The 26,708-nt window shown below is 34.0% G+C and overlaps 1 long non-coding RNA gene and 1 other non-coding gene across 2 annotated transcripts; one reads left to right on the top strand and one right to left on the bottom strand.

Moving 5' to 3' along the window:
- Positions 1-10,127: 10,127 nt before the first annotated feature.
- Positions 10,128-13,138, bottom strand: LOC135148270 (uncharacterized). The gene is made up of 2 exons (XR_010286251.1): positions 12,983-13,138; positions 10,128-11,831 (listed from the first exon to the last, which is right to left on the bottom strand). It is a non-coding gene; the product is annotated as an uncharacterized LOC135148270 (long non-coding RNA).
- Positions 13,139-21,907: 8,769 nt separating this feature from the next.
- LOC135148588 (small nucleolar RNA R71) lies at positions 21,908-22,014 on the top strand. The gene has a single exon (XR_010286666.1). It is a non-coding gene; the product is annotated as a small nucleolar RNA R71 (small nucleolar RNA).
- The last annotated feature ends 4,694 nt before the right edge of the window (positions 22,015-26,708 follow it).

Below are 26,708 nucleotides of genomic sequence, written 5' to 3'. Positions count from 1 at the left end.
TAGATTGTCTTAGCAAGCTTTGCATTGTCTTGCCTAGTTCTTGGGTTTTGCCTATAAACATGGCTCTCCCACTTCATTTGTAAGTGTTCATTGCATTGTAAAGCTTTCAAGTTGTGCTAAACTTGCTATTCGTTAAATCCACAATTTTCTGTGCTTTGATAACTCCGTTGTTTTAAACCACTAAGTTAGAATACATCATGTCCATTTTATTATATGAACTAGTGGACATTGAAACTGAACCATATTAAGGCTACACTTTCGCTTGTAACACTGAAAAAAGTTTTGTTGAATCCAATATATGGTGTAGTGTAGTATCCGGCTTGATAAATCTAATCTTAGTAACATTGTTTTTGTAACATCATCTCACATTATATTGATAAATGACAGTAATCATGAATTAAAAACAGAACACAAACAAACTTATAAAAGCAAACCTTGGGGACTCCCTGCCTCCAATCTTTGTCTTCTTCGGCGAACAAGCTGCCTTTTCTCGGTTCACTGAGGAGTAGTCTCCACCTTCAACCATCAGAATCAAGCGGATAATGGCATCGGAGACAAACCTAAATGTCCCTCATATAGTGATGGTGGATCGTGGAGAGGTATCACTTGCATTCTTGATTATGACCATTATATCTAACTTTCCCTTATTTAATATTCGATCTATGATTGCTTGCCAGATGTCTCAGTCAAGTTAATGTCGATCTCGAAAGAGGCTAAGACCGTATGTGTACTTTCTGGAAGCGGTCCGGTGTCTAATGTGACTCTTCATCAGTCAAATTTATTCCGGAGACTCTAGCTTATAAGGTATGAATGTTTTGTAACTTCATAAATTTCAATTTGCATTGCAAAATAAATACACTAGTGACTAATCTCAAAAATAAACTCTGGCTTTGTTTAATCTTCTGACTAATCTAGTATGTTTATTTTTCCTAAGGTGGTCCTCTGGTGGAAGGGAGGAGGGGTTTGAAAACGAGGAAATAGGTTATGTACAAGTGGTAAATGACGCTGCACATTGTCAATTTACTAGATATGATATAAAATCTTGAAAAAATTTGCTGCTAGCTCACAATTTTATTGTCGCACACATTGATTTTTTCTCTGAAATCCTAACAACAAATATATATTTTAAATATCTTTAAGTTAATTTAAGACAGATTTTTTTTGTTTAACTCACATACCAAATTCTTTAATGTTCAACTAATATATATGAATGAAATACTTGCTGCAAATAATGAAGAAAATGTTCCATGAGAACTATGTCCATGACACATCTCTAAAGGTAATGTTATTTTTCTTTCACGGAAATAGACTATGTATTGATAATAATTTGTTTAATTTATGATGAGGGCTAATATCATTGTGCCCTTTAAAATTTGTCCTCTTATACACATTGTTGACTATAAAACATGAAAAATTATGTAAGAAAACTTTTGACGTATTTGAAGGGTTTTTTTAATTACTTGCTTACAAGTGCTCGAGATACGAGGAGAACTTTGAAGCGAAAGTGGAAAACTTATGTATGAGAGTTAAAAAAAATCTTGAAGCTAAAGATAGTAATTATTATTTGATGATGGGTAGTGTCAAACAAGTAGCGCGTGAGGTTGTCAAAAAAATATTTATTTGTATACAACCATTTAATAAACTCCATTACTATGAGTCTTTCCGGATGTGTCAAAAAATATAGGTCTATCACTGATGTTTAATAGATTTAATAACTACTAATGAATATGAAAGATTGAAGTATTAAGAGCAATGCAAATCCTCATGTATTAATAGGAATAACTATTCTTAACGGAGAAATCTCGTAGTTAACAAAGATGAGGTTCACAACCTGAATCAAGATCTGTTGCGGCGGTTATTCGTCGGAAGATGTGGTAGTGATGGTTTATTTGGATGTGGGATTGTAGGCAAAGGGTTCGTGAGTGGGAAGAAAACTAGGGCTTATCCACTAGCGTCTAGCTCTCAAGAATTGTCCATGCCTACATACCTCTTTTTATAGGGGATTTTGGGGCTTTGGAGATAACTTGTGTATTTTTATTTTCAAGTTTTAATTTCTCTTTTTATTTTCAGTTTTGATGTTGATTTGTATGGACATACGACATTGTGGATTTGTGGCATATGAGACTTCACTTTTTACTCTGCACTTAACAATACTTAGACATCTATATTTGTGTACTCTGTATCTTGGAGTTTGAGTCTATGCAATGATAGTTTATTTTCGGCAGTGGAACCTTAAAAATTAATTTTACTCTCAAATCTATTTCCCCTTTTAGCCAATGTTTTCGGGAATATTGACATATTTCGGAAAATAAAATGAAATATGTTCAAATACACCCTCACATGCGGTGGTGTAACAATAGCACACAAGCCTCTTTACATATATTTAGTACCCAATCCAAAGAAATTTGAAAAGGAAATAAAATTAAAAGCTATGCTAATAGATAAATACCATTATTTTTGGTCATTAAATTTGTTTGATACATAATTAAAAGGATCAAAGATTGATTTAACAATGTGACTGCTATAAAAACAAATACTAAATTGCACTTACAAATGACACTACAAACAAATTTCATATTTAGCAAAATATGTTATTCATAGTAGGCCATTATAGTATTCAACTTTTAGTTAGCAACACATATAAACACGAAATGATGCATCGGATTAATTAAAAGACCATAGGTTATAAGCATAAAAATCCTAGCAGCCTAGAAACAAATTTAATGACCTGGTATGTAATCAACAACACTCAACATATGGATCACTTAATAGATAATGGATCACTTAATAGATATAGTGCGTGGATTAATCTCATCAAGCATCAAAAGGCTCGCAGTTGTGCGCAGAAGTTACACAATGTTCCAGCGTTCTATTTATATGAGTGTATGAGCGTGCTTAATTATATAAAAAATAGGTACAGTGAAACAGATGACAAACACCTGGAGAGCTCTTCTTAATTTGTAGTAATAGTTCCGTGAAGTTCTTTGACTAATTGGGAAAGGTAATGATATGTCACTACAGCTTTCCACCAATCAATTCCTACCCCTTCTCTCATTAAGTGGTAGTTTTGGGAGTTGTATGTTTGTTTTGTTTACTTATCCTGTTATTTTATTTTGAGGGTAACAAGATAGAAAACCATAAGAATTAAGAGAATGGTTCAAGGAGGCTTGGTATGTCACTGACAAGTATGTGAGGGAAATTAGGGATAGTGTGTAATATTAAATGATAATAAAATATATATATGCGGGCCAACATCGGTTGTGATTAAAATAAAAAACATAATAAAAATGTGCATGCTTCATAAATCTAAGTCAAATGAAACCTATAACTAAGCTTCAAGAGGGTTTTGTTATGCAATATAGTTCAACTTTCCATATTCATTAATACTGTAGTACTTAGATGCTGTTTGGTTGGAGAAAGGTATGGGGTTGTAATTAACTATTGTAACCGCGGTGCTAGTGTTACATGTTGTGCAACACCGTCACTCGAGTACAACACTAGCTTTATAGCTATTGCAACAACAAATCAGCAGTGTTACAATATCATAAAAAAATTTTAGCTACCGCAACGAAATGCTTGTAACACTTTCCAATAACCATTGCATCAGGCCACCTATGGCGTAGTGATGCATGCTCGTACGGACATTTTGTGAAACCCGGGCTTTCTAAACAGTTGCTTAATTTTGCATACCAGGCTTGTGGTGCTTGACTTTATTAGTTATAAATACATCTTCCTGAAGATCAACATTCAGGCAAGCTGATTTCACTTCAAGGTGATGAACCTCCCAGCTATTTTTTGCTTCTAAAGCCAATAATAGTCTCACTATTTCGATCCGTGTAACTGGTGCAAAAACCACCTCAGAATCTATACCTTGTTTTTGAACATACCCTTTCGCAGTTGAAACACCTTACAAAACTCCTATCACGTCCTGCACCCTGGGTTCGTGCATTGTCATTGTTGAAAATAAATAATATATTTTTGACTATTAAAAATAATAGAATTGTGTGGGAGTATCTAGAATAATCTTGGTACATGTATTAGTATCTTGGTACATGTATTAGTATGTTCAATGTATTGGCTAGGTACATGTAATCTCTAGGTACATGTATCTTGGTAGGTGAAGTCTCTTGGAGTTTAAGAGTTATCTAGATCTTTCTATTGAGTCCTATATAAAGCCTTGTACCAAGCCATTTGTGATCAAGTAATACATTTCTTCTCCTAAATTGTCTTGTGTGAGTTTGAGTGAAATCCTTTCTTTCAACAAAGTGGTATCAAGAGCCAAAGGTTCTACTTCTACTTGTCTTCAAAGAAGGCTTGTGTGGTGTAAAGAAGAAGGAGATCATGGCAAATGGAATGTCTCAATGGCAAATGCCAAAGTTCACCAAAGATAATTATGAGAATTGGTGTATTCGTATGAAGGCGATCCTTGGAGCAAATGATGTGTGGGAAATTGTGGAGAAAGGATTGGAGGTGCCCGAAGATGAAGCAAATTTGAATCAAGTTCAAAAAGATCTACTTCAAGCCCAAACAAAGAAGGATCAAAAGGCGATCATGATCATTCATCAATGTTTGGATGATTCTATGTTACAAAAAGTGGCTTCCGCAACAACGTCAAAGAAAGTTTGGGATACTCTCAAATCTTCTTTTAGTGGCGATGCTAAAGTAAAAAGAGTTCGGCTACAAACACGACGTGGCGAGTTTGAGGCTTTGCATATGAAGGAATCCGAATCAATCTCGGATTATTTTTCAAGGGTCTTGACCGTTGTCAATCAAATGAAAAGCAATGGAGAAGAGGTAATTGATGTTCGTGTTATTGAAAAATTTCTTCGTTCACTTGTCTCTAAATTTGATTACAAAGTTGTGGCAATTGAGGAGGCTAACGATATAGATGAAATGACTATTGATGAGCTTATGGGATCATTACAAGCCCATGAAGGAAAAATGTTAAAGAAGGAGCCAATTGAACAAGCCTTACAATCAAAATTATCTTTTAAAGATAATGATGGAAGGTATACGAGGAGCCAAAGAGGTCGTGGAAGAGGATTTCTATATGGACATGGAAGAGGTCGTGGCCAACAAAGGGAGGAAAATCAAAAGTACGAAAGATTGAACGAGACAAGAAATTCAAGAGGCCGTGGAAGAGGAAGAGTCACACCAAGGTATGGCAAGTCAAATGTTAAATGCTACAATTGTCAAAAATTTGGTCATTATGCTTCCGAATGTCGCGCTTCAAAAAATCAAGTGGAGGAGAAAGCTAATTTTGTTGAAGATAAAGGCAATATTGATGAGCCCACTTCGCTTCTAGCGCATAAAGGAGAAGTAAATTGTGAAGATAATTTGTGGTATCTTGATAGCGGCGCAAGTTATCATATGTGTGGCAATAAAAATTTGTTCGTGGATCTTGATGAGAAAGTGAATGGAAAAGTCACTTTTGGAGACTCTTCGGGAGTGCCCATCAAAGGCAAAGGTAACATACTAATTCGCTTGAAAAATGGAGATAATAATTTTATTTCAAGTGTTTATTATGTGCCTAGCATGAAAAATAATATCTTGAGTTTGGGCCAACTAATGGAGAAAGGCTACACCATCATCATGAAAGATGAATTTCTCAATTTGAGAGATTCTAATGACAATTTAATTGCAAAGGTGCCTATGAACAAGAATCGTATGTTTATTCTCAAAATTCAGAATGATGTTACAAAATGTCTAAAGGCTTGTGTTGGAGATTCTTCTTGGCTTTGGCATCTTAGGCTTGGGAACTTAAATTTTGATGGACTAAATTCACTTTTAAAGAAGCATATGCTGAATGGCTTGCCTCACATCAACCATCCATATCAAATTTGTGAAGGATGTCTTTTCGGAAAACAATCAAGAAAGAGCTTTCCAAAGGAATCTATGTCAAGAGCAAGGGAGCCACTTGAACTCATTCACTCCAATGTATGTGGTCCTTTTAATCCTTCATCTTTTAGTAAGAATCGTTATTTCTTGATATTCATTGATGATTTTAGCCGCAAGACATGGGTGTACTTTCTCAAAGAGAAGTCTCAAGTTTTTGAATGCTTCAAAAAGTTCAAAGCCCAAGTTGAAAAGGAGACCAAGTATCAAATAAAAGCCATTCGTTCGGATCGAGGAGGTGAATTCAATTCAAAGGAGTTCTTACAATTTTGTGAAGATCATGGAATTAGACGACCCGCAACGGTTCCAAGATCACCACAACAAAATGGAGTCTCCGAAAGAAAAAATAGGAGCATTCTTAACATGGCTCGAAGCATGCTAAAGAGCAAGAATATGCCTAAGGAATTTCGGGCCGAAGCGGTAGATTGTGCCGTCTACTTGTCAAATAGATGTCCAACGAGAAGTGTTAAAGACATAACTCCACAACAAGCATGGAAAGGAAAGAGACCATCTATTGCTCACTTGAGAGTTTTTGGAGGCATAGCTTATGCACACGTCGATGATGAGCTAAGAACCAAGTTGGATTACAAAAGTGAAAAGTATGTGTTTGTTGGCTATGATGCAAGAGCCAAGGGGTACAAACTTTACAACCCCATCAATGGAAAGATCGTTATTAGTCGAGATGTTGTATTTGACAAAGAAAGCTCATGGGATTGGAGCAACACACAAGAAGATTATAATTTCTTCCCATTTATTGATGAAGAAAGTGAAGAAAATATCACTCCTTCCACATCACCACGAGCAACAAGTGATGGAGAAAATCCTTCATCTTCTTCAAGTGATGGTGAAGAGACACCACCAAGGCGTTATAGAAGTCTTGGAGAAATATATGATGAAACGGAAGAGGTTCCCGCTATTTCCGACTTAACACTTCTTTGTCTTCTAGCGGAAACCGAACCAACAAGCTTCAAAGAAGCCGTGCAAGATGAAAGATGGAAGAAAGCAATGGACGACGAGATTGAGTCTATAAAGAAGAATGACACATGGGAGTTAGCAACACTTCCAAAAGGACAAAAAGCTATTGGTGTAAAATGGGTTTATAAAGTGAAGAAGAATGCCCAAGGTGAGGTGGAAAAATATAAGGCAAGATTGGTGGCCAAAGGCTACAATCAAAGACATGGAGTTGATTATGACGAAGTTTTTGCCCCGGTTGCAAGAATGGAGACTATAAGGCTAATTATCTCATTGGCGGCTCAAAATGGATGGAAAATTCATCAAATGGATGTGAAGTCCGCTTTTTTGAATGGTGTTCTTGAAGAAACCATGTCTGTGGAGCAACCATTGGGATACATCGTGAAAGGACAAGAAGGAAAAGTGTTAAAGTTAAAGAAGGCCTTGTACGGATTGAAACAAGCGTCGAGGGCTTGGAATAGTAGACTTGACAAATATTTTCAAGCTCAAGGATTTTACAAGTGTCCTCATGAACATGCTCTATATGCCAAGGTTGCTCAAAATAAAGAATTTCTTCTTGCGTGTTTATACGTGGATGATTTAATATTCACGGGAAATAGTCCAAGTATGTTTGAGAAATTTAAGCAAGACATGGCAAGAGAATTTGAGATGATCGATATTGGGCTTATGTCATACTATCTTGGGATTGAAGTAAATCAAATGGATGATGGGATTCTAATATCACAAGGAAGCTATACAAGGGAGATTTTGAAGAAATTCAAGATGGAAAATTGTCAAGCCGTGAGCACCCCCATTGAATGTGGAACAAAGTTGTCAAAATTTGAAGAAAGTGAGAAAGTGGATCCTACTTACTTTAAAAGTCTTGTGGGAAGTTTAAGATACTTGACATGCACGAGGCCCGACATACTTTATAGTGTTGGACTTATTAGTCGCTATATGGAGGCTCCAACAACAACACACATGAAGGCGGCCAAGAGAATTCTTCGTTATCTCAAAGGTACAATGGATTATGGATTATTGTATCATCACTCAAATGAGTTCAAACTTGTTGGATATTGTGATAGTGATTGGGCCGGTGACATTGATGATCGAAAGAGTACCACCGGATATGTATTCTTTATGGGTGACACATCGTTCTCATGGAGTTCAAAGAAACAACCCATTGTTACCTTGTCCACTTGTGAAGCGGAGTATATGGCGGCATGTTCTTGTGTTTGTCAAGCTATATGGTTAAGGAGAGTTATGGAGGAGCTCAACATGTCACAAAATGAGTCTACGGAAATATTGGTCGATAACAAGTCGGTTATAGCTTTGGCCAAAAATCCGGTGTTTCATGAACGGAGCAAGCACATTGATACAAAATATCACTTTATTGGGGAATGCATCGAAAGGCGTGAAGTGGAGTTGAATTATGTGAAGTCCCAAGATCAAATTAGTGACATATTTACAAAGCCTCTCAAAAGTGACGCCTTCACCAAATTCCGAAGTCTATTTGGGATAGTCAAAATTAAGGGGGGGTGTTGAAAATAAATAATATATTTTTGACTATTAAAAATAATAGAATTGTGTGGGAGTATCTAGAATAATCTTGATACATGTATTAGTATCTTGGTACATGTATTACTATGTTCAATGTATTGGCTAGGTACATGTAATCTCTAGGTACATGTATCTTGGTAGGTGAAGTCTCTTGGAGTTTAAGAGTTATCTAGATCTTTCTATTGAGTCCTATATAAAGCCTTGTACCAAGCCATTTGTAATCAAGTAATTTTTCAAGTAATACATTTCTTCTCCTAAATTGTCTTGTGTGAGTTTGAGTGAAATCCTTTCTTCCAACAGTCATCTGTCCGAATCTGATAGCCTCGTCCACTCCGTGCTTTAAAATTTGATTGGCAATCTCCTGACATCTTGTTTGATCTCTTAATCCAGTCATCTTCTGTGAACAACAATTTTTCTTCATTCTATTATTTTGCTATTTATTGTGTGTCGCATATTTATATTTTACAATTTTTATGCTTTATATATTTTATTCAAACAAACTATTTGAATAGGTATAATTTATGCTAAAATTTCCATATATTCAAATCCAAATGTGTAGTATACTTATATATTTATATTAATAACATATTGATTTTCAAATTTTATACAAATAAACTATATATGTCCCCACTTTTTTGAGATAATAAAGATTATTTGATATTCATGAATAAAAATATTGATACACATTTTACGGAACTGAAGAAATTTATCATTTTATTTTCGGCAGTGGAACCTTAAAAATTAATTTTCAAAAAGTATATTAGTTAAATTAATTTTACCTCTCAAATCTATTTCCCCCTTTAGCCAATGTTTTCGGGAATATTGACATTTTTCAGAAAATAAAATGAAATATGTTCAAATACACCCTCACATGCGGTGGTGTAACAATAGCACACAAGCCTCTTTACATATATTTAGTACCTAATCCAAAGAAATTTTAAAAGGAAATAAAATAAAAGCTATGCTAATAGATAAATACCAATATTTTTGGTCATTAAATTTGTTTGATACATAATTAAAAGGATCAAAGATTGATTTAACAATGTGACTGCTATAAAAACAAATACTAAATTGCACTTACAAATGACACTACAAACAAATTTCATATTTAGCAAAATATGTTATTCATAGTAGGCCATTAAAGTATTCAACTTTTAGTTGGCAACACATATAAACACGAAATGATGCATCGGATTAATTAAAAGACCATGGGTTATAAGCATAGAAATCCCAGCCTCTTAGAAACAAATTTAATGACCCCGTATGTAATCAACAACACTCAACATATGGATCACTTAATAGATAATAAATCACTTAATAGATATAGTGCGTGGATTAATCTCATCAAGCATTAAAAGGCTCCCAGTTGTGCGCAGAAGTTACACAATGTTCCAGCCTCTACATATTCTTGTATCTGTGGAGAACAAATATTAAAGGGAGTAGGATTTAATCATTTCTAGCTATAACAAGTATAATGAATTGACCAATGATTTATAGGTCACGTGATATCTCCGCGTTCTATTTATATGAGTGTATGAGTGTGACATCCCCAAAATCCGAGGGTCTGGATTTGGTGCCACTAAAACCAATATCATTTGAAAACCTGTATTTTGTGGAAGAAGGTAAAACAGATATTTCAAAATCTGAAAATTTTAAAAGAGATTTAAATCAAAATCACTTGACCCCCCTAAAAAAAAACAGGATCGCTAATAGGTTACAGTACTGAAATCAGAAACCAAAACTTAAAATCTTATTACAACTTAAACTACATTATCAGTTAAACCTCGATAAGAAGAGTAACTGATAACCAAATAAATAAATCTATTATATAACTTAACTGGAATAAAACAATTCTAACCATAGCTGGTCTCACAGACATCTCCTTGGCAGTCTCGCTCAACAACTATCTTATGCGCAGCTTACGTAGATGAATCATCTTAAACCCTAGCTGAAAGGGTTAGAAATAATAGCAAGGGTGAGCGACAATGCTCAGCAAGAAAACCTTTAAAATCATAATAAAGTAATTCCATAATATGCAGGGAATTCAAATCCAATAGATCATGGATTTATATTCAAAACATTGATAATGTAATTCCAAACTGGAGAGAGAAAGTTTCTATCATGAGAAAACATTTTGGAATCAAATAATTGATTCACTTCAAAATCATTAAAACCATTTTGATTTGCATTGCAGCAAATCTCATAAAATAATATCTTTGCAAGAACTTCAAAAATAAATGATTTGAGAAGTTCAAAATAACTTTTGATAATCAACTGTTCATAAACCACAGTTCAAGAAATCCCTAAATATTCAGTGTCCATCATTGTCGACTAAATTTCCATATATTTAGTTGCTAAATCAGCATGACCATGACGGGTTGAACAGATAAGAAGATCTCAACTCATTCTTGGCTCTAACTATCACTGGGCAACAAATGCTTCAGCGACAATATGAACTTCGAATTTAATTTATAAAACTTTTCTGAAACTTAATGCTAATAAAGAATAGCATTACTATATAAACCTTCCACAACATTTTTAGGGATTGGAATAATTTCACGCTATGCTATAGCCGATGATCAGTCGCGAGATAGCACCGGATCATGCACGAAGCATGTCACCAAATTTTAAGGGATCCAAGGCACATATTGGCCAAAATTGTAACTGGACCGGCGGTCGGTCCCCGAGGGTACTTCCAATCACAAAATAAGCAAGGTATCAAAATAATCGACAACCTTGTTTCATATCAAAATCATAATACTAACCGTTAGATTAACAGTTCAGCATTTCTAGAACATTAAATAAAAGTTCTTTTCAGAGGAAACATTTATAGAAAACAACAGTTGATAAAATATTGTAAACATGATGTGAGTGTACACATGTCCAACATAATGATGCAAGTAAAATAGCTTTCATGCTCGAAGTTGTGTAATGTAATTCAGGTAACTAATATACTCGTAAAGAGTACATGTTCAAATATAGGAGAGAGAATAATTGAAGATCTTTAATTAATAATTTCAAAGCTTAATCAGCTTATCTTTTTAAAATGCTGAAAACAACTAAAATTTTATAAAGAGATTCAAAAGATCATGAATGCTTGTGTGCAGTAGCAGAAAATGTTTATTGAGTGAAGAAAATAAAATATGATTGGTTATAAAGAGATGTCAAACAGAATACTTGTAGTAGTTATACAAGGGATAATTAATAATATTGTATTTTTAAATATATGACATGCACTACTAATGGACATAGCAAAATATGAATATGAATGATTCTTTTTAAATAGACGAGATAAAATTTTACTTGAAATAAGTGCAAGTCGTCGATAAAGATACTTGCCTCTAATAGAACAACTTGTGACTGCACAGTCACGCAACTCGAAAATAATATATTTCCTTGGCAACTCGCTTCTGGCTCAACACAATCTGAAAACACAAATCAACTATTCTGAACGTCCTTGATAAACGAGTCTCAGCCGACTATATATGATAACAAAATGTAATTTAGTTGACGAACAAACCAGATTGTCGTCTAAATCAAGAAATCGAACCGAAATCTAATTCTACCCTTCGTGGTATATAAATATTTTTCAATTATTATATACATGTAATATTCATAATTTAAACACGTAATCACATTGTCACGTATCACGAGATTGACATGCTTTATTAATTATAATTAATCATAACTAGTAATCCAAGAATCTCTGTCCAAATTTCAATCAGAATCCGAATTATAATCTTAATTCGATTCTCAATTCAAATCCAAATGTAAAAAAAAAAAAAAAAAAAAATAATAATAATAATAATTCGGACAGCACTTCCTTTGTAATAAGGCAATCCCAACAATCAACAAACAACCAACACAATACTTATCCACCACAATCAAATTCTCATGTCTAATCCACCCTAATTTATAACTAAACATGTTATCAACAATAATAAACCGATACAACAATTGAGGACCACAGTCTATGTTTAATAACCACGTTGTATTATAATAATAATAATACACTTTGCAATTAAATATAACAATCAAAATTATATATTAATTTTATTAATATTATTTATATTATTGTTATCATTTATTAATAATAACAATAATAAAAATAATAAAAACAAAATTAACATTCGTTTTTGTCTTTCCGAAAATTCCAACAGCCCATGCTGCTGCCTCTTTTCCGGCGGTCCTCTCGCCGGACTCCGGCATCACCACAGCCCAGCCACCCCTCTCTCTCTTTCTCTCTCTCCACTTCAGGCCGTCTTCCCCAGCCTTCCATGGATTCCGGCCATCGGAACAGCCGCTAGGTGGCTGTTTGCCTTCCTCCGCGCGGCTCCGATCGGCGACGAAACAGTCGCCTTCTCACCTGATCGTACCGACCCTGTCATCTCAGCCATCTCCGACGCATTAAACACACCCACTTCACAAGCGGCGAGCCGCCGCCGGCCTTAACACCACCGCTCCCTCCGGCCAACACACGAACCATATCCATCTCCAGTACAACAATATCTCTCAACAACACAATAGCATACATATTCATACACACGATTTAACATATATCAAAAACAATCCTCACCTTTGTTTCTCTGCTTGATCCCATCTGATGGTTTCCCCCAAATCCCCAAAACCCTAATTCTCTTGGCTTAAGTCGAGCGTGTATTTTTGTGTGATATGTTTATCTGCTAGTATTATCTTTTATCTATGGACCCACTGACTAACAGTACACGGCACATCTATGCAGCTACTACGTATACTCTGATCCACCTGCTTTTTAATAAAAACTAATTTATGTTACTAGAAATCACACCCTCAATTTTATCAAAAGCCAATAAAATAATTTTTGGGGTTCAAAAATAATTTTCAAAATCAATATAAAATATACCACAATTCTTGTAAAATCCCGAATGGGTAAAATACGTAAAAAGTTTTATTTTAAATCATTTGAAAATCTTATATTTAATTGCCCATAATTGATTTTTAAAATGGCAAATAATTAAAATAATCATTCGCAAGACTTTTGAATATTTTTAAATCAGTCAAAACATTAAAATACCAAAACTGAAATATTTCGGTAGTGTTCACTTGAATAAAATATTGACGCAATTAAATACAGATTTTGATTTTTAAAAACTAAAAACAATTTTAATGAAGACAGTATAATAAATCTAAATTCTAACTTAACCGCTCGGACAAAATTTTGTAATATAAGTAAACACAGATTCCTGATATTCCTAAATCAAATAACTACTCTGATTTATAAAAATAAACTAAATTTCTAAACTACTCACTCGGACAAAAAAATAAACAATTAAGATTGCTCATATAACATGTACCACAATTAAATCAAATAATCACATGATTGCATAAAATTTCAAATAGTTGCACCTCAAAATATTATCCACATAATATTTCAAATAATCAAATTCCCAACATCTCACTGGACCGAGAATTAATTATATAATAAAATATTTATTTTTGAAAATCCAACAAACTGGAATAAAATATAAAATTTTATTCCTTCCCTTTTTACAAAATCACCACCAAAATAATAAATAATTAATAAAAAAACCCGAGTCATTACAGACTTCCCCCCTTATAAGGATTCCGTCCTCGGAATCAGCGAAGAGAGACTTCAGCATGCTATGGCTTGCAAGTCGGGTCCTGATCTGCTTTAATAATTGTAATCTTATACGAAATCTTGAAATGTACTAGCATGATTAGCTCACACAACCTGGTTGGCATACCTTCATAATTGATTGGAACCAGAATTATGAACTCTTAAAATGTCTCAGAATTTAGATATCAAAGTAATTGTCATACTTAAAATTTTTCAAGTCAAAATTGATTGGAAATAAAGAAGCACTGAGAGATCAATATGATCGAGAGAACTTGATGTTGCGTATCTTAATAAAGATACTACTAAAGGTAATTAGCCTTCTTGTAATGCACAACACACAAGTGATGGCGTCCCATCAAACTTCTATCACACAGACAGATAGTCCTTGTGTCCCCTATGAATAAGGTTGTTCATCTCAGTTAGATAAAATAAATATGAAATGAATTTTAAAATTAAATAAATGATCATTATCTTTTGACGAATTAAAATTTGATACACGCCTTGGATCGACATTGAAGAATTTCCAAAGGTGTTATTCTGGAGAAAAAGAATAACTAGAAAGGATATTTATACACAACGAGTAAATGGTGATATATTGAAATAGAAGCATTCACCACTTGAAGAAAGTGAAAGTTTCACATCATAAACTTGACACGGCTTTATATAACCTAAAAAGTTAGGTATCATATTAGCCTCCATCACAATTCAATTTAACAAACATCTTTATGAAAGAGATGTTAAAACAAATCATTGATTGAGAAATAATCAATATAATGAACAACGAGAAAGGTATTGCCAAGATTCTCACAAATATCTTCTTGATTGGCTCCTCTGATGTCTTGTGTCGTTTGTAACGATTCTTCTCGACGTTCTTAATGATCAATTACGCATATCATCGTTGACTTATAATCTTCTTTGAAGATTTCATCATCGCAATCCACTTTAGTAAAAGGTCTTATTTAGCTTGGCACGGTTAGAAGCCGTCTTCAACTTTATACAATCAGCATTGTAGAGCGTTGACGTTCTAGCCTACTCATAACACTATGTCAAGTAGTCTTATATGAATTCTACATAACTCTCAAATCACAGAATCTCTGACCCAACAAATCTCATACTCATTCTATATATATCTCTAGAAAATCAATAAATGACTCTCTACCATACTCAAGAAGTGGTAGAGATGAAAAGAAATATTCTAGACTAGACAGGTCAACCCACGGGTCTAGCTAGTACTAGGTACTCAGAAAGTCAATCTCAAATTCAAAAAGATTGGAAACTAAAGGTTCTATCATGTTTCTCTGAAATCCAAACTCACTAGTTCTAAAACTAGAAACTAGGATATCTCAACTGTTACTCAAAATCAATACTCCAATATTAACCACAATTTTATTAACAAAGACTATGCCAAATAGTCTTATCTTACCTCTATATGAGGTTCCACTAAACACAATCCTTAAACAACCTACATTCTGATTTCAATAACTAATAACCTATAGCTCTGATACCAACTGTGACATCCCCAAAATCCGAGGGTCTGGATTTGGTGCCACTAAAACCAATATCATTTGAAAACCTGTATTTTGTGGAAGAAGGTAAAACAGATATTTCAAAATCTGAAAATTTTAAAAGAGATTTAAATCAAAATCACTTGACCCCCCTAAAAAAAAACAGGATCGCTAATAGGTTACAGTACTGAAATCAGAAACCAAAACTTAAAATCTTATTACAACTTAAACTACATTATCAGTTAAACCTCGATAAGAAGAGTAACTGATAACCAAATAAATAAATCTATTATATAACTTAACTGGAATAAAACAATTCTAACCATAGCTGGTCTCACAGACATCTCCTTGGCAGTCTCGCTCAACAACTATCTTATGCGCAGCTTACGTAGATGAATCATCTTAAACCCTAGCTGAAAGGGTTAGAAATAATAGCAAGGGTGAGCGACAATGCTCAGCAAGAAAACCTTTAAAATCATAATAAAGTAATTCCATAATATGCAGGGAATTCAAATCCAATAGATCATGGATTTATATTCAAAACATTGATAATGTAATTCCAAACTGGAGAGAGAAAGTTTCTATCATGAGAAAACATTTTGGAATCAAATAATTGATTCACTTCAAAATCATTAAAACCATTTTGATTTGCATTGCAGCAAATCTCATAAAATAATATCTTTGCAAGAACTTCAAAAATAAATGATTTGAGAAGTTCAAAATAACTTTTGATAATCAACTGTTCATAAACCACAGTTCAAGAAATCCCTAAATATTCAGTGTCCATCATTGTCGACTAAATTTCCATATATTTAGTTGCTAAATCAGCATGACCATGACGGGTTGAACAGATAAGAAGATCTCAACTCATTCTTGGCTCTAACTATCACTGGGCAACAAATGCTTCAGCGACAATATGAACTTCGAATTTAATTTATAAAACTTTTCTGAAACTTAATGCTAATAAAGAATAGCATTACTATATAAACCTTCCACAACATTTTTAGGGATTGGAATAATTTCACGCTATGCTATAGCCGATGATCAGTCGCGAGATAGCACCGGATCATGCACGAAGCATGTCACCAAATTTTAAGGGATCCAAGGCACATATTGGCCAAAATTGTAACTGGACCGGCGGTCGGTCCCCGAGGGTACTTCCAATCACAAAATAAGCAAGGTATCAAAATAATCGACAACCTTGTTTCATATCAAAATCATAATACTAACCGTTAGATTAACAGTTCAGCATTTCTAGAACATTAAATAAAAGTTCTTTTCAGAGGAAACATTTATAGAAAACAACAGTTGATAAAATATTGTAAACATGATGTGAGTGTACACATGTCCAACATAATGATGCAAGTAAAATAGCTTTCATGCTCGAAGTTGTGTAATGTAATTCAGGTAACTAATATACTCGTAAAGAGTACATGTTCAAATATAGGAGAGAGAATAATTGAAGATCTTTAATTAATAATTTCAAAGCTTAATCAGCTTATCTTTTTAAAATGCTGAAAACAACTAAAATTTTATAAAGAGATTCAAAAGATCATGAATGCTTGTGTGCAGTAGCAGAAAATGTTTATTGAGTGAAGAAAATAAAATATGATTGGTTATAAAGAGATGTCAAACAGAATACTTGTAGTAGTTATACAAGGGATAATTAATAATATTGTATTTTTAAATATATGACATGCACTACTAATGGACATAGCAAAATATGAATATGAATGATTCTTTTTAAATAGACGAGATAAAATTTTACTTGAAATAAGTGCAAGTCGTCGATAAAGATACTTGCCTCTAATAGAACAACTTGTGACTGCACAGTCACGCAACTCGAAAATAATATATTTCCTTGGCAACTCGCTTCTGGCTCAACACAATCCGAAAACACAAATCAACTATTCTGAACGTCCTTGATAAACGAGTCTCAGCCGACTATATATGATAACAAAATGTAATTTAGTTGACGAACAAACCAGATTGTCGTCTAAATCAAGAAATCGAACCGAAATCTAATTCTACCCTTCGTGGTATATAAATATTTTTCAATTATTATATACATGTAATATTCATAATTTAAACACGTAATCACATTGTCACGTATCACGAGATTGACATGCTTTATTAATTATAATTAATCATAACTAGTAATCCAAGAATCTCTGTCCAAATTTCAATCAGAATCCGAATTATAATCTTAATTCGATTCTCAATTCAAATCCAAATGTAAAAAAAAAAAAAAAAAAATAATAATAATAATTCGGACAGCACTTCCTTTGTAATAAGGCAATCCCAACAATCAACAAACAACCAACACAATACTTATCCACCACAATCAAATTCTCATGTCTAATCCACCCTAATTTATAACTAAACATGTTATCAACAATAATAAACCGATACAACAATTGAGGACCACAGTCTATGTTTAATAACCACGTTGTATTATAATAATAATAATACACTTTGCAATTAAATATAACAATCAAAATTATATATTAATTTTATTAATATTATTTATATTATTGTTATCATTTATTAATAATAACAATAATAAAAATAATAAAAACAAAATTAACATTCGTTTTTGTCTTTCCGAAAATTCCAACAGCCCATGCTGCTGCCTCTTTTCCGGCGGTCCTCTCGCCGGACTCCGGCATCACCACAGCCCAGCCACCCCTCTCTCTCTTTCTCTCTCTCCACTTCAGGCCGTCTTCCCCAGCCTTCCATGGATTCCGGCCATCGGAACAGCCGCTAGGTGGCTGTTTGCCTTCCTCCGCGCGGCTCCGATCGGCGACGAAACAGTCGCCTTCTCACCTGATCGTACCGACCCTGTCATCTCAGCCATCTCCGACGCATTAAACACACCCACTTCACAAGCGGCGAGCCGCCGCCGGCCTTAACACCACCGCTCCCTCCGGCCAACACACGAACCATATCCATCTCCAGTACAACAATATCTCTCAACAACACAATAGCATACATATTCATACACACGATTTAACATATATCAAAAACAATCCTCACCTTTGTTTCTCTGCTTGATCCCATCTGATGGTTTCCCCCAAATCCCCAAAACCCTAATTCTCTTGGCTTAAGTCGAGCGTGTATTTTTGTGTGATATGTTTATCTGCTAGTATTATCTTTTATCTATGGACCCACTGACTAACAGTACACGGCACATCTATGCAGCTACTACGTATACTCTGATCCACCTGCTTTTTAATAAAAACTAATTTATGTTACTAGAAATCACACCCTCAATTTTATCAAAAGCCAATAAAATAATTTTTGGGGTTCAAAAATAATTTTCAAAATCAATATAAAATATACCACAATTCTTGTAAAATCCCGAATGGGTAAAATACGTAAAAAGTTTTATTTTAAATCATTTGAAAATCTTATATTTAATTGCCCATAATTGATTTTTAAAATGGCAAATAATTAAAATAATCATTCGCAAGACTTTTGAATATTTTTAAATCAGTCAAAACATTAAAATACCAAAACTGAAATATTTCGGTAGTGTTCACTTGAATAAAATATTGACGCAATTAAATACAGATTTTGATTTTTAAAAACTAAAAACAATTTTAATGAAGACAGTATAATAAATCTAAATTCTAACTTAACCGCTCGGACAAAATTTTGTAATATAAGTAAACACAGATTCCTGATATTCCTAAATCAAATAACTACTCTGATTTATAAAAATAAACTAAATTTCTAAACTACTCACTCGGACAAAAAAATAAACAATTAAGATTGCTCATATAACATGTACCACAATTAAATCAAATAATCACATGATTGCATAAAATTTCAAATAGTTGCACCTCAAAATATTATCCACATAATATTTCAAATAATCAAATTCCCAACATCTCACTGGACCGAGAATTAATTATATAATAAAATATTTATTTTTGAAAATCCAACAAACTGGAATAAAATATAAAATTTTATTCCTTCCCTTTTTACAAAATCACCACCAAAATAATAAATAATTAATAAAAAAACCCGAGTCATTACAATGAGTGTGCTTAATTATATAAAAAATAGGTATAGTGAAACCCATGACAAACACCTGGAGAGCTCTTCTTAATTTGTAGTAATAGTTCCTTCTTTGACTAATTGGGAAAGGTAATGATATGTCACTACAGCTTTCCACCAATCAATTCCTACCCCTTCTCTCATTAAGTGGTAGTTTTGGGAGTAGTATGTTTGTTTTATTTACTTATCCTGTTATTTTATTTTGAGGGTAACAAGATAGAAAACCATAAGAATTAAGAGAATGCTTCAAGGAGGCTTGGTATGTCACTGACAAGTATGTGAGCGAAATTAGGGATATTGTGTAATATTAAATGATAATAACATATATATATGTGGGCCAACATCGGTTGTGATTAAAATAAAAAACATAATAAAAATGTGCATGCTTCATAAATCTAAGTCAAATGAAACCCATAACTAAGCTTCAGGGTTTTGTTATGCAATATAGTTCAACTTTCCATATTCATTAATAGTGTAGTACTTAGATGCTGTTTGGTTGGAGAAAGGTATGGGGTTGGAATTAGAAATAGCGTAAAAGTGGTATGGGGTTGAGTTATAATTTATGATATCATGTATTTTGTTGGTGATGGGATAAATATGGTTGAATTAATTATTTACCAGTTCAAACAGAAACATAAAAGACAAATCACAAGCCATAAATAAACAAAGAAAACTAAGCTAGTACATGAAAGGTAGCGATGAGTCTTGTGCTTCATATACATTACTCAATTTTACAACTAGAACTAGAAATCTAGTGTATGGAATGATTACACACTTGATTGCTGACCATTCTTTAATACATATAAACTAAGAGCACAGTATCACACATCAAAAGATTATCAAAATCTATGGTTTTGAACCTCAAAAGGAAAGAATTCATAAAATAACAATCAAGACCAAGAGGCAGGGTGAGCTTGTTGTCATTTCATTATACATCAATGATCAAACCATAATAATTCTTCAATAACTCATACTTTTAGGATACTGATCTAATACTATTACCGAGTCCATTCAAAAGTGCCCTATCAAAATCTAGTGCCATATATTTTAATCACCTTTGATATTGATATATAAAAAATTGAAAATTATTACCTCCCCAGTAGCTTGCTATGGTTTGAGACAAGTGTGCATCCTATATGAATCCCAAAGCAGACTTGATTGTACGATCTGCCAACTGAAGTGAAATTCTTGCCTTTTTGAGCTCCGCAAGACCAAGGGATAAATATCAAGTAGGTCACTCGCTTCGTCCAAATGTATCAATTAAGTCACTGATTCCCAAATTGACTCAAATGAGACACTCATTAGAAAAATTTGTATAAAAAATATCACTCTATCGTTAGTCGAAATTTTGAAAGTATTATATATTGAGTTTCACACATTTTTTATGAATGGTATTATATCTAAATGAAAGATTCTGAGTTCTAGTATTTTAGATAATATTTTTAGATTTGCAAAAATTTGCCTCTTGCAAATAGAGTATGGCATCAAACTTCCACTAGCCCCCAAATCACATAAGGCTTTACCATTCTCCATCTTTCCAATAGTGCATGGCAATGAAAAGCTTCCGGGATATTTTAATTTTTGCCGAATTGATTTTTGAAAACCGCACTACACTCCGCATTGAGAGTAATGGTTTCCACATCTTCAAGTTTCCGCTTTCTAGACAACATCTCGTTCAGAAATTTGGCATATAATGGCATTTGTGCCAAAGCATCGGTAAAAGGATTATTTATATGCAATTGCCCAGAGGTTTGCAAGAATTTTTCATACTGTTTCTCGAACTTCTTGTTATGCAGCCTTTGTGAGAAAGGGATTAGAGGGATTAGGTTGGTTCTGCTTCGGAGCTGCATATGATGGATTAACAACATGATTGTTGTTGTAAGAAAGATTGTTGTTTGGCCTATGATTAAAATTGTAATTAAAATTATTCTGAACATGCCATGATTGTCTTCCTTGGATGACAGATGTTTCCTCTGGAAATTGTTGTGCATGTGAGTATTGATTAGCACCAGAATCATTATACCCTTACATGGGAGAGGAAATAGCATTGACATTTACCCTTTGTCCATGAACATCTTGAGTAAGAGCATCCAATTTCAGAGTGAGCAAGTTCATTATCTCGGTGTCTTGTGCTCATTTCACCGAGCTTGTACCACTAGGTGCCCAAGCATAGTTATTTGAGGCCAATTACTAGAGAAGTGACTTAGCTTGATGAACATGTGCTTTCTTAAAATTTCCTCCAGCTGCCACATCCAAACTCAGCCGAATATCAGAATTCAAAGCTCCATAGAAAGTACTCAGAACCATCCACTCCTTATAACCATGATGTGGACATTTTCTCAACAATGCCTTGTATCCTTCCCATGCTTGATACAAGCCTTCACCTGGTTGTGTTTTGAAAATAAGAATAATTGCTCTCATTTGTTGTGTCTTGTCAGATGGATAATATTTGGACAAAAACTTGGTAGAAAAATTGTCTTAAGTAGCTATAGTAGTATCATTCCAAAGCTTTTCCCGGTATAGAATAAAGGAACATATGTAGATCAATTTGATCATAAGTAACCCTCATTCTGAAAAAAATACTCCATCCATCACTTCAATTGTTTACTTTGGGAACAGGGCTAGGAACGCATTCTAATGGTCTCATAAAATAAAATATAGTTTGATAAATATTTATTATATAAATTTTATTACAAAAAAGAATTTTTTTAAAAAAGTTATGAAACTATGTTTTATATGCGTATTTGTGTTGAGCAATGCAAAAAAGGTAGAAATAAATGAGAGGGGAGTGATAGTAGTAAATATATATAAATCATGCATTGATATCTAGTTACTTGTAATTTTCATTTTTCACGTGCTATAATTTTAATATTGAAAATTATTTATATAAATAAATAAAGTTGAGTAAATATTATGCATGCTTAATTTTTACTACTAAATACGCTAGTCAAAAGTTATATGCACTAATATTAAACATAGAAATAAATATAATTACAATATCTCCTCTCAAGTATAAATAAACATGTAAATAAAATATTATTAAAATTTATTTCTTATATTTTTTTATTTGTCATTTTGAGTTTTAACATGTAATTTTAGAAATTTTGAATGCATGACAAAATTAATTAATTTGTATTATTTTTTAATAAATTTAGATTATGTATTTTTATTTAGAAAAAAATTAACTAAAATTACAATCAAAGTACTTTAAAATGTGGGCTAAAAATAAAGAGAACAACTAATATTAATGAACTCATTAATTTAGGAAATATTGAAAATTTAATTTTATAATACTCCCCCAGTCCCACAATACAAGTTTTTTTTTGGAGAAATTTTTTTCCCACATATTTGTCTACTTTTAGTTTCCAATGCAAATATATTGACATTATTTCAAAATTACCCTTCTTGAAAGTTGTAAAATAATTAATGATGGTTCAATCAGAGTCTACATTCATCCATTAGCGGTACATGTGAGAAAATATTATGTAATTAATGTTTCCTGCATAATTTTTTCAAAAGAGACTTCGAGCCAGAGTAATATATTAAGATGTTATTTAAACACGTTATGTTTGGTTTGCGTATAAAATAGGAAAGGGCTACATATATTTCACAAAAATAATGTAAATAGATTCTGATAAGTGTTGATGAGGTGTAGACTCCAAGGAAAGGGCTACATATATTTCACAAAAATAATGTAAATAGATTTTGATAAGTGTTGATGAGGTGTAGACTCCAACAAAACTAGGCATTCAGTGTTGCACATAAAACAAGAAAGGCCAGTAAAGTAATATCTCTAGTAACGTAATATGTTGAACTGCATGAAGCAAAATCGATTACTCCTTTTACCATAATCGAGGCATCGTCTTCTCCTCTTCTCCATCTTCTTTTTTCTGTTTTTACTTTTCTCAAAAAATATTTAAGCCTTCTATTTACCTCTTCTTCTTGTTTTTTTATTTTGTCTTCTTAAAAGACTAAGTCGCCGGAATTTCAGTGATGAATCGCCGGAATCAACAAACCGAAGAGAATCACATCGACTTGGTATGGAATGGAACCGAGTTCCGGCACAGAGGATTTGGTTAGCGATTCTCTGGAACGTTCTCCTTTCCTTGTAATACTAGAACAATCTTTTCATTTGTGATCTTTCCTAGTAGATTGCGTAAAACTATTCCTTGACATGCAGCTGTTGTAGCTGCCATGAACTCAGCTTCACAAGATGATAAATCCACCCAACGCTATTTCTGAGATACCCAAGTAATAACGCTATCATTTTGATAAAACACCGTCCCTCCTTTACATTTCCTGTCATCAACTTCTTCCGCGAAATCACTATCGGAATATCCTGATAACATATTATTATTACTTCTAGCGGAATACAACAACCCATAACTCAACGTGCCCTTCAAAGAGCGCATTATCCGTTTCACAGTGTTCCAATGCATAACAGTAGGTCGTACCATATAACGGCTAACAATTCCAACATCATATGCTATATCTCGTCGAGTATGAACCATATAATGCAGTCCTGCACTCTTATATTCAGTTTAATCCACAGCTTTCCCGTTCTCATACTTGTGTAATTGCAATGCGGGTTCCAAAGGATACTTAGTAGGCTTACATTATGTCATACCCCATCTTTTCAATATCTTCCTTGCATAAGACATCTGTTTCAACAGTATATACTCTTCGTGCTGAATAACCTCTATGCCCAGATAGTGAGATAATTTTCCCAGATCAATCATATCAAATTTCATGTGGCCACTAAAAATTAATTAAATTTTAATTCGGGATTAATTAATATTTCGAATTATTAATTAATTAACTAATCATTAATTAATTATTAAGTGAAATTTGCAAGACATTTGAGAATTATCATCTTATTTGAAAAATTCTCGCTTAATTCATCTTTTAATTATCAAAATGGTTGGCAAATTCAATATCATGGAGACCAATTATAACGGATACCAGGACCCGGAGACATGGTTTAGACCCTGGATTCGGTTTTTGAACGAACAATGTCTGGCAAGCACCGGTATCACTACTTTAGCGGAACTACAAGTGCAACCGCTTTATGACTTCTACTCAACGGCACTGAATACTACACTGTTGGATAACTATAGGTTGACAGGAGATATAAGGGTTGGGGACGTCAATGGACGAAGAAGTATCAGGGTTACATCTGATGATGTGAATTGTATTTTGGGCTTCCCTCGGGCAAACATTGATGAAGTTCCTGAAGAATAGGAGTTGGTACAATTCTTTGAAACTATATTATACCAAGGTGACATTAATCTGCCAAAGATGACAAAGGGTAATCTGAAGCCAGAATGGGAGATTTTCTTCGACACCCTAGCAAAAGTGTTTTCTCCCACTGATCGCAGAAACTTCCACAATATCTCCAACATACTGCAGGTTTTTGGTCTGTGCATAGCTTTCAATCGACCAGTTGACTTTGGTAAGATAATTATGAAGGAGATTCTGAGAAAGCTGGGTCCACTTGGGAATTGTTCTGTGGAAACAAATGCCAAAGTTGAATGTTTTTATCCACGATTCCTGATGTTATTCTTGAATGATAAGATGACGGAAGCTGAGAAGAACTCTCACTTCAATTCTGAAAGAGCTTCTGTCAAATAGACAAGTATCAAGCTGATCAATAAGCTCGCTAAGGCCGCGAAGTTCAACCACGTTCCACACGTTGTCACTCCGTACATGTCTGAGAGGTTCAACGCTCAGTTGACACCATATCAGTTTGAAGTGGCTCAACTACAGCAAAAGCAGCAAGAACAACAACAACAACAACAACAACAACAACTACAACAACTACAACTACAACCACCACCAGAACCTCAACCTCAACAATCACCTCATCAATCCCCTCAACCATCACATCACCAATCACCACATCACTCCCCTATACATCAACAACCATCACATTCATTTGAAGATGAGCCTTTATAATACGACTTCTTTGAACCACAACCATCTTCATCTGAACCAATATTACCATTCCGCCAAACACAACCAATCCCTCAAACACAATCAGCCTCACAACCTCTACCTTTGAAGTCAGCCATCAATTCTGGGCTCCAAGTCTTCCAGGACGACCTACAGGTTGCTCAGGCACATTATGACTTCTCATCTAATTTTAATGTTGATAACTCAAATTATGGTTGTGACTTTGATTTGTTTTGCCAGCCTACCAACAATGAACCAGACAACAAAAAGGTTCATATCCAAGCTGATGTTTCTATTCAACAAACTATCTCTTCTCCAAACACTTCAACCAACACTATTATGCAACCTGTTCGTAAAGTTGCCAGAAAAAGGAGTGGGAGAAGTTTGATGTCTAAACCCACAGCTCTGTCTTCCTAAAAGAATCAAAGGTTGGAAGCCTCGGAGACAACTGCAGCTTCATCCTTGCCATCCCAAAAGGGCTTGGACACTGAAATGGCAATAAAAGAGTCTCCGGATTCATTCCCTCCATAGAATGAACCGATTTAAATTGACCGTCCGGTCACGGTATCCTGTACAGAGTCAAGCACTGCTCTAGCTAGCACTCACGCTAGTGCAAAATCAAACTGAAACACAGGTTACTACACTTTTTGAGAGCACATATTTTCAAAATCAAGTTACTATGTATGAAAACTTTTCTGATCACTCTTTCTTTTATGATCAGGAGCTGCTTGGCAATGTGCAAGTACATCTGCCGTCAGTGGCATCCGGAGGACAATTTGTTCCTCCACTACCTTTGAACCCATCTCTGGGAACATTAGTAGTATACACAGGTACAGCTGGAGGTGTGAATGAATCGAGTGTAAGGCAAACACCGAGCGATACACATGCACATAAGGAGGTTGAAACAACTCTAAGTGTACATAAGGTGAGTGCACACACCAACACTGCTCTGTTTGAGGAACAAATGGCCAAGCTAAAAGCTGAACTTGCCCGGATGGCCGAGGAAAATGAAAAGTTGAAAGGTGGACAGTTGGTCACCTTGGAAAAGAAAGCTGAGGAACAGCCATCTAGTTCTTACAGAGATGAGCTGAAGGAAGAGATTCATGAGTTGTCCACCACGATGAATTCAAATCATGAGCTATATATGGCAATGTTTGATGCAATGG

The sequence above is a fragment of the Daucus carota genome, chromosome 8, assembly GCF_001625215.2.
Source record: "Daucus carota subsp. sativus chromosome 8, DH1 v3.0, whole genome shotgun sequence".
NCBI classification, from domain to species: domain Eukaryota; kingdom Viridiplantae; phylum Streptophyta; class Magnoliopsida; order Apiales; family Apiaceae; genus Daucus; species Daucus carota.
This window is presented reverse-complemented; position numbering and strand designations above follow the sequence as displayed.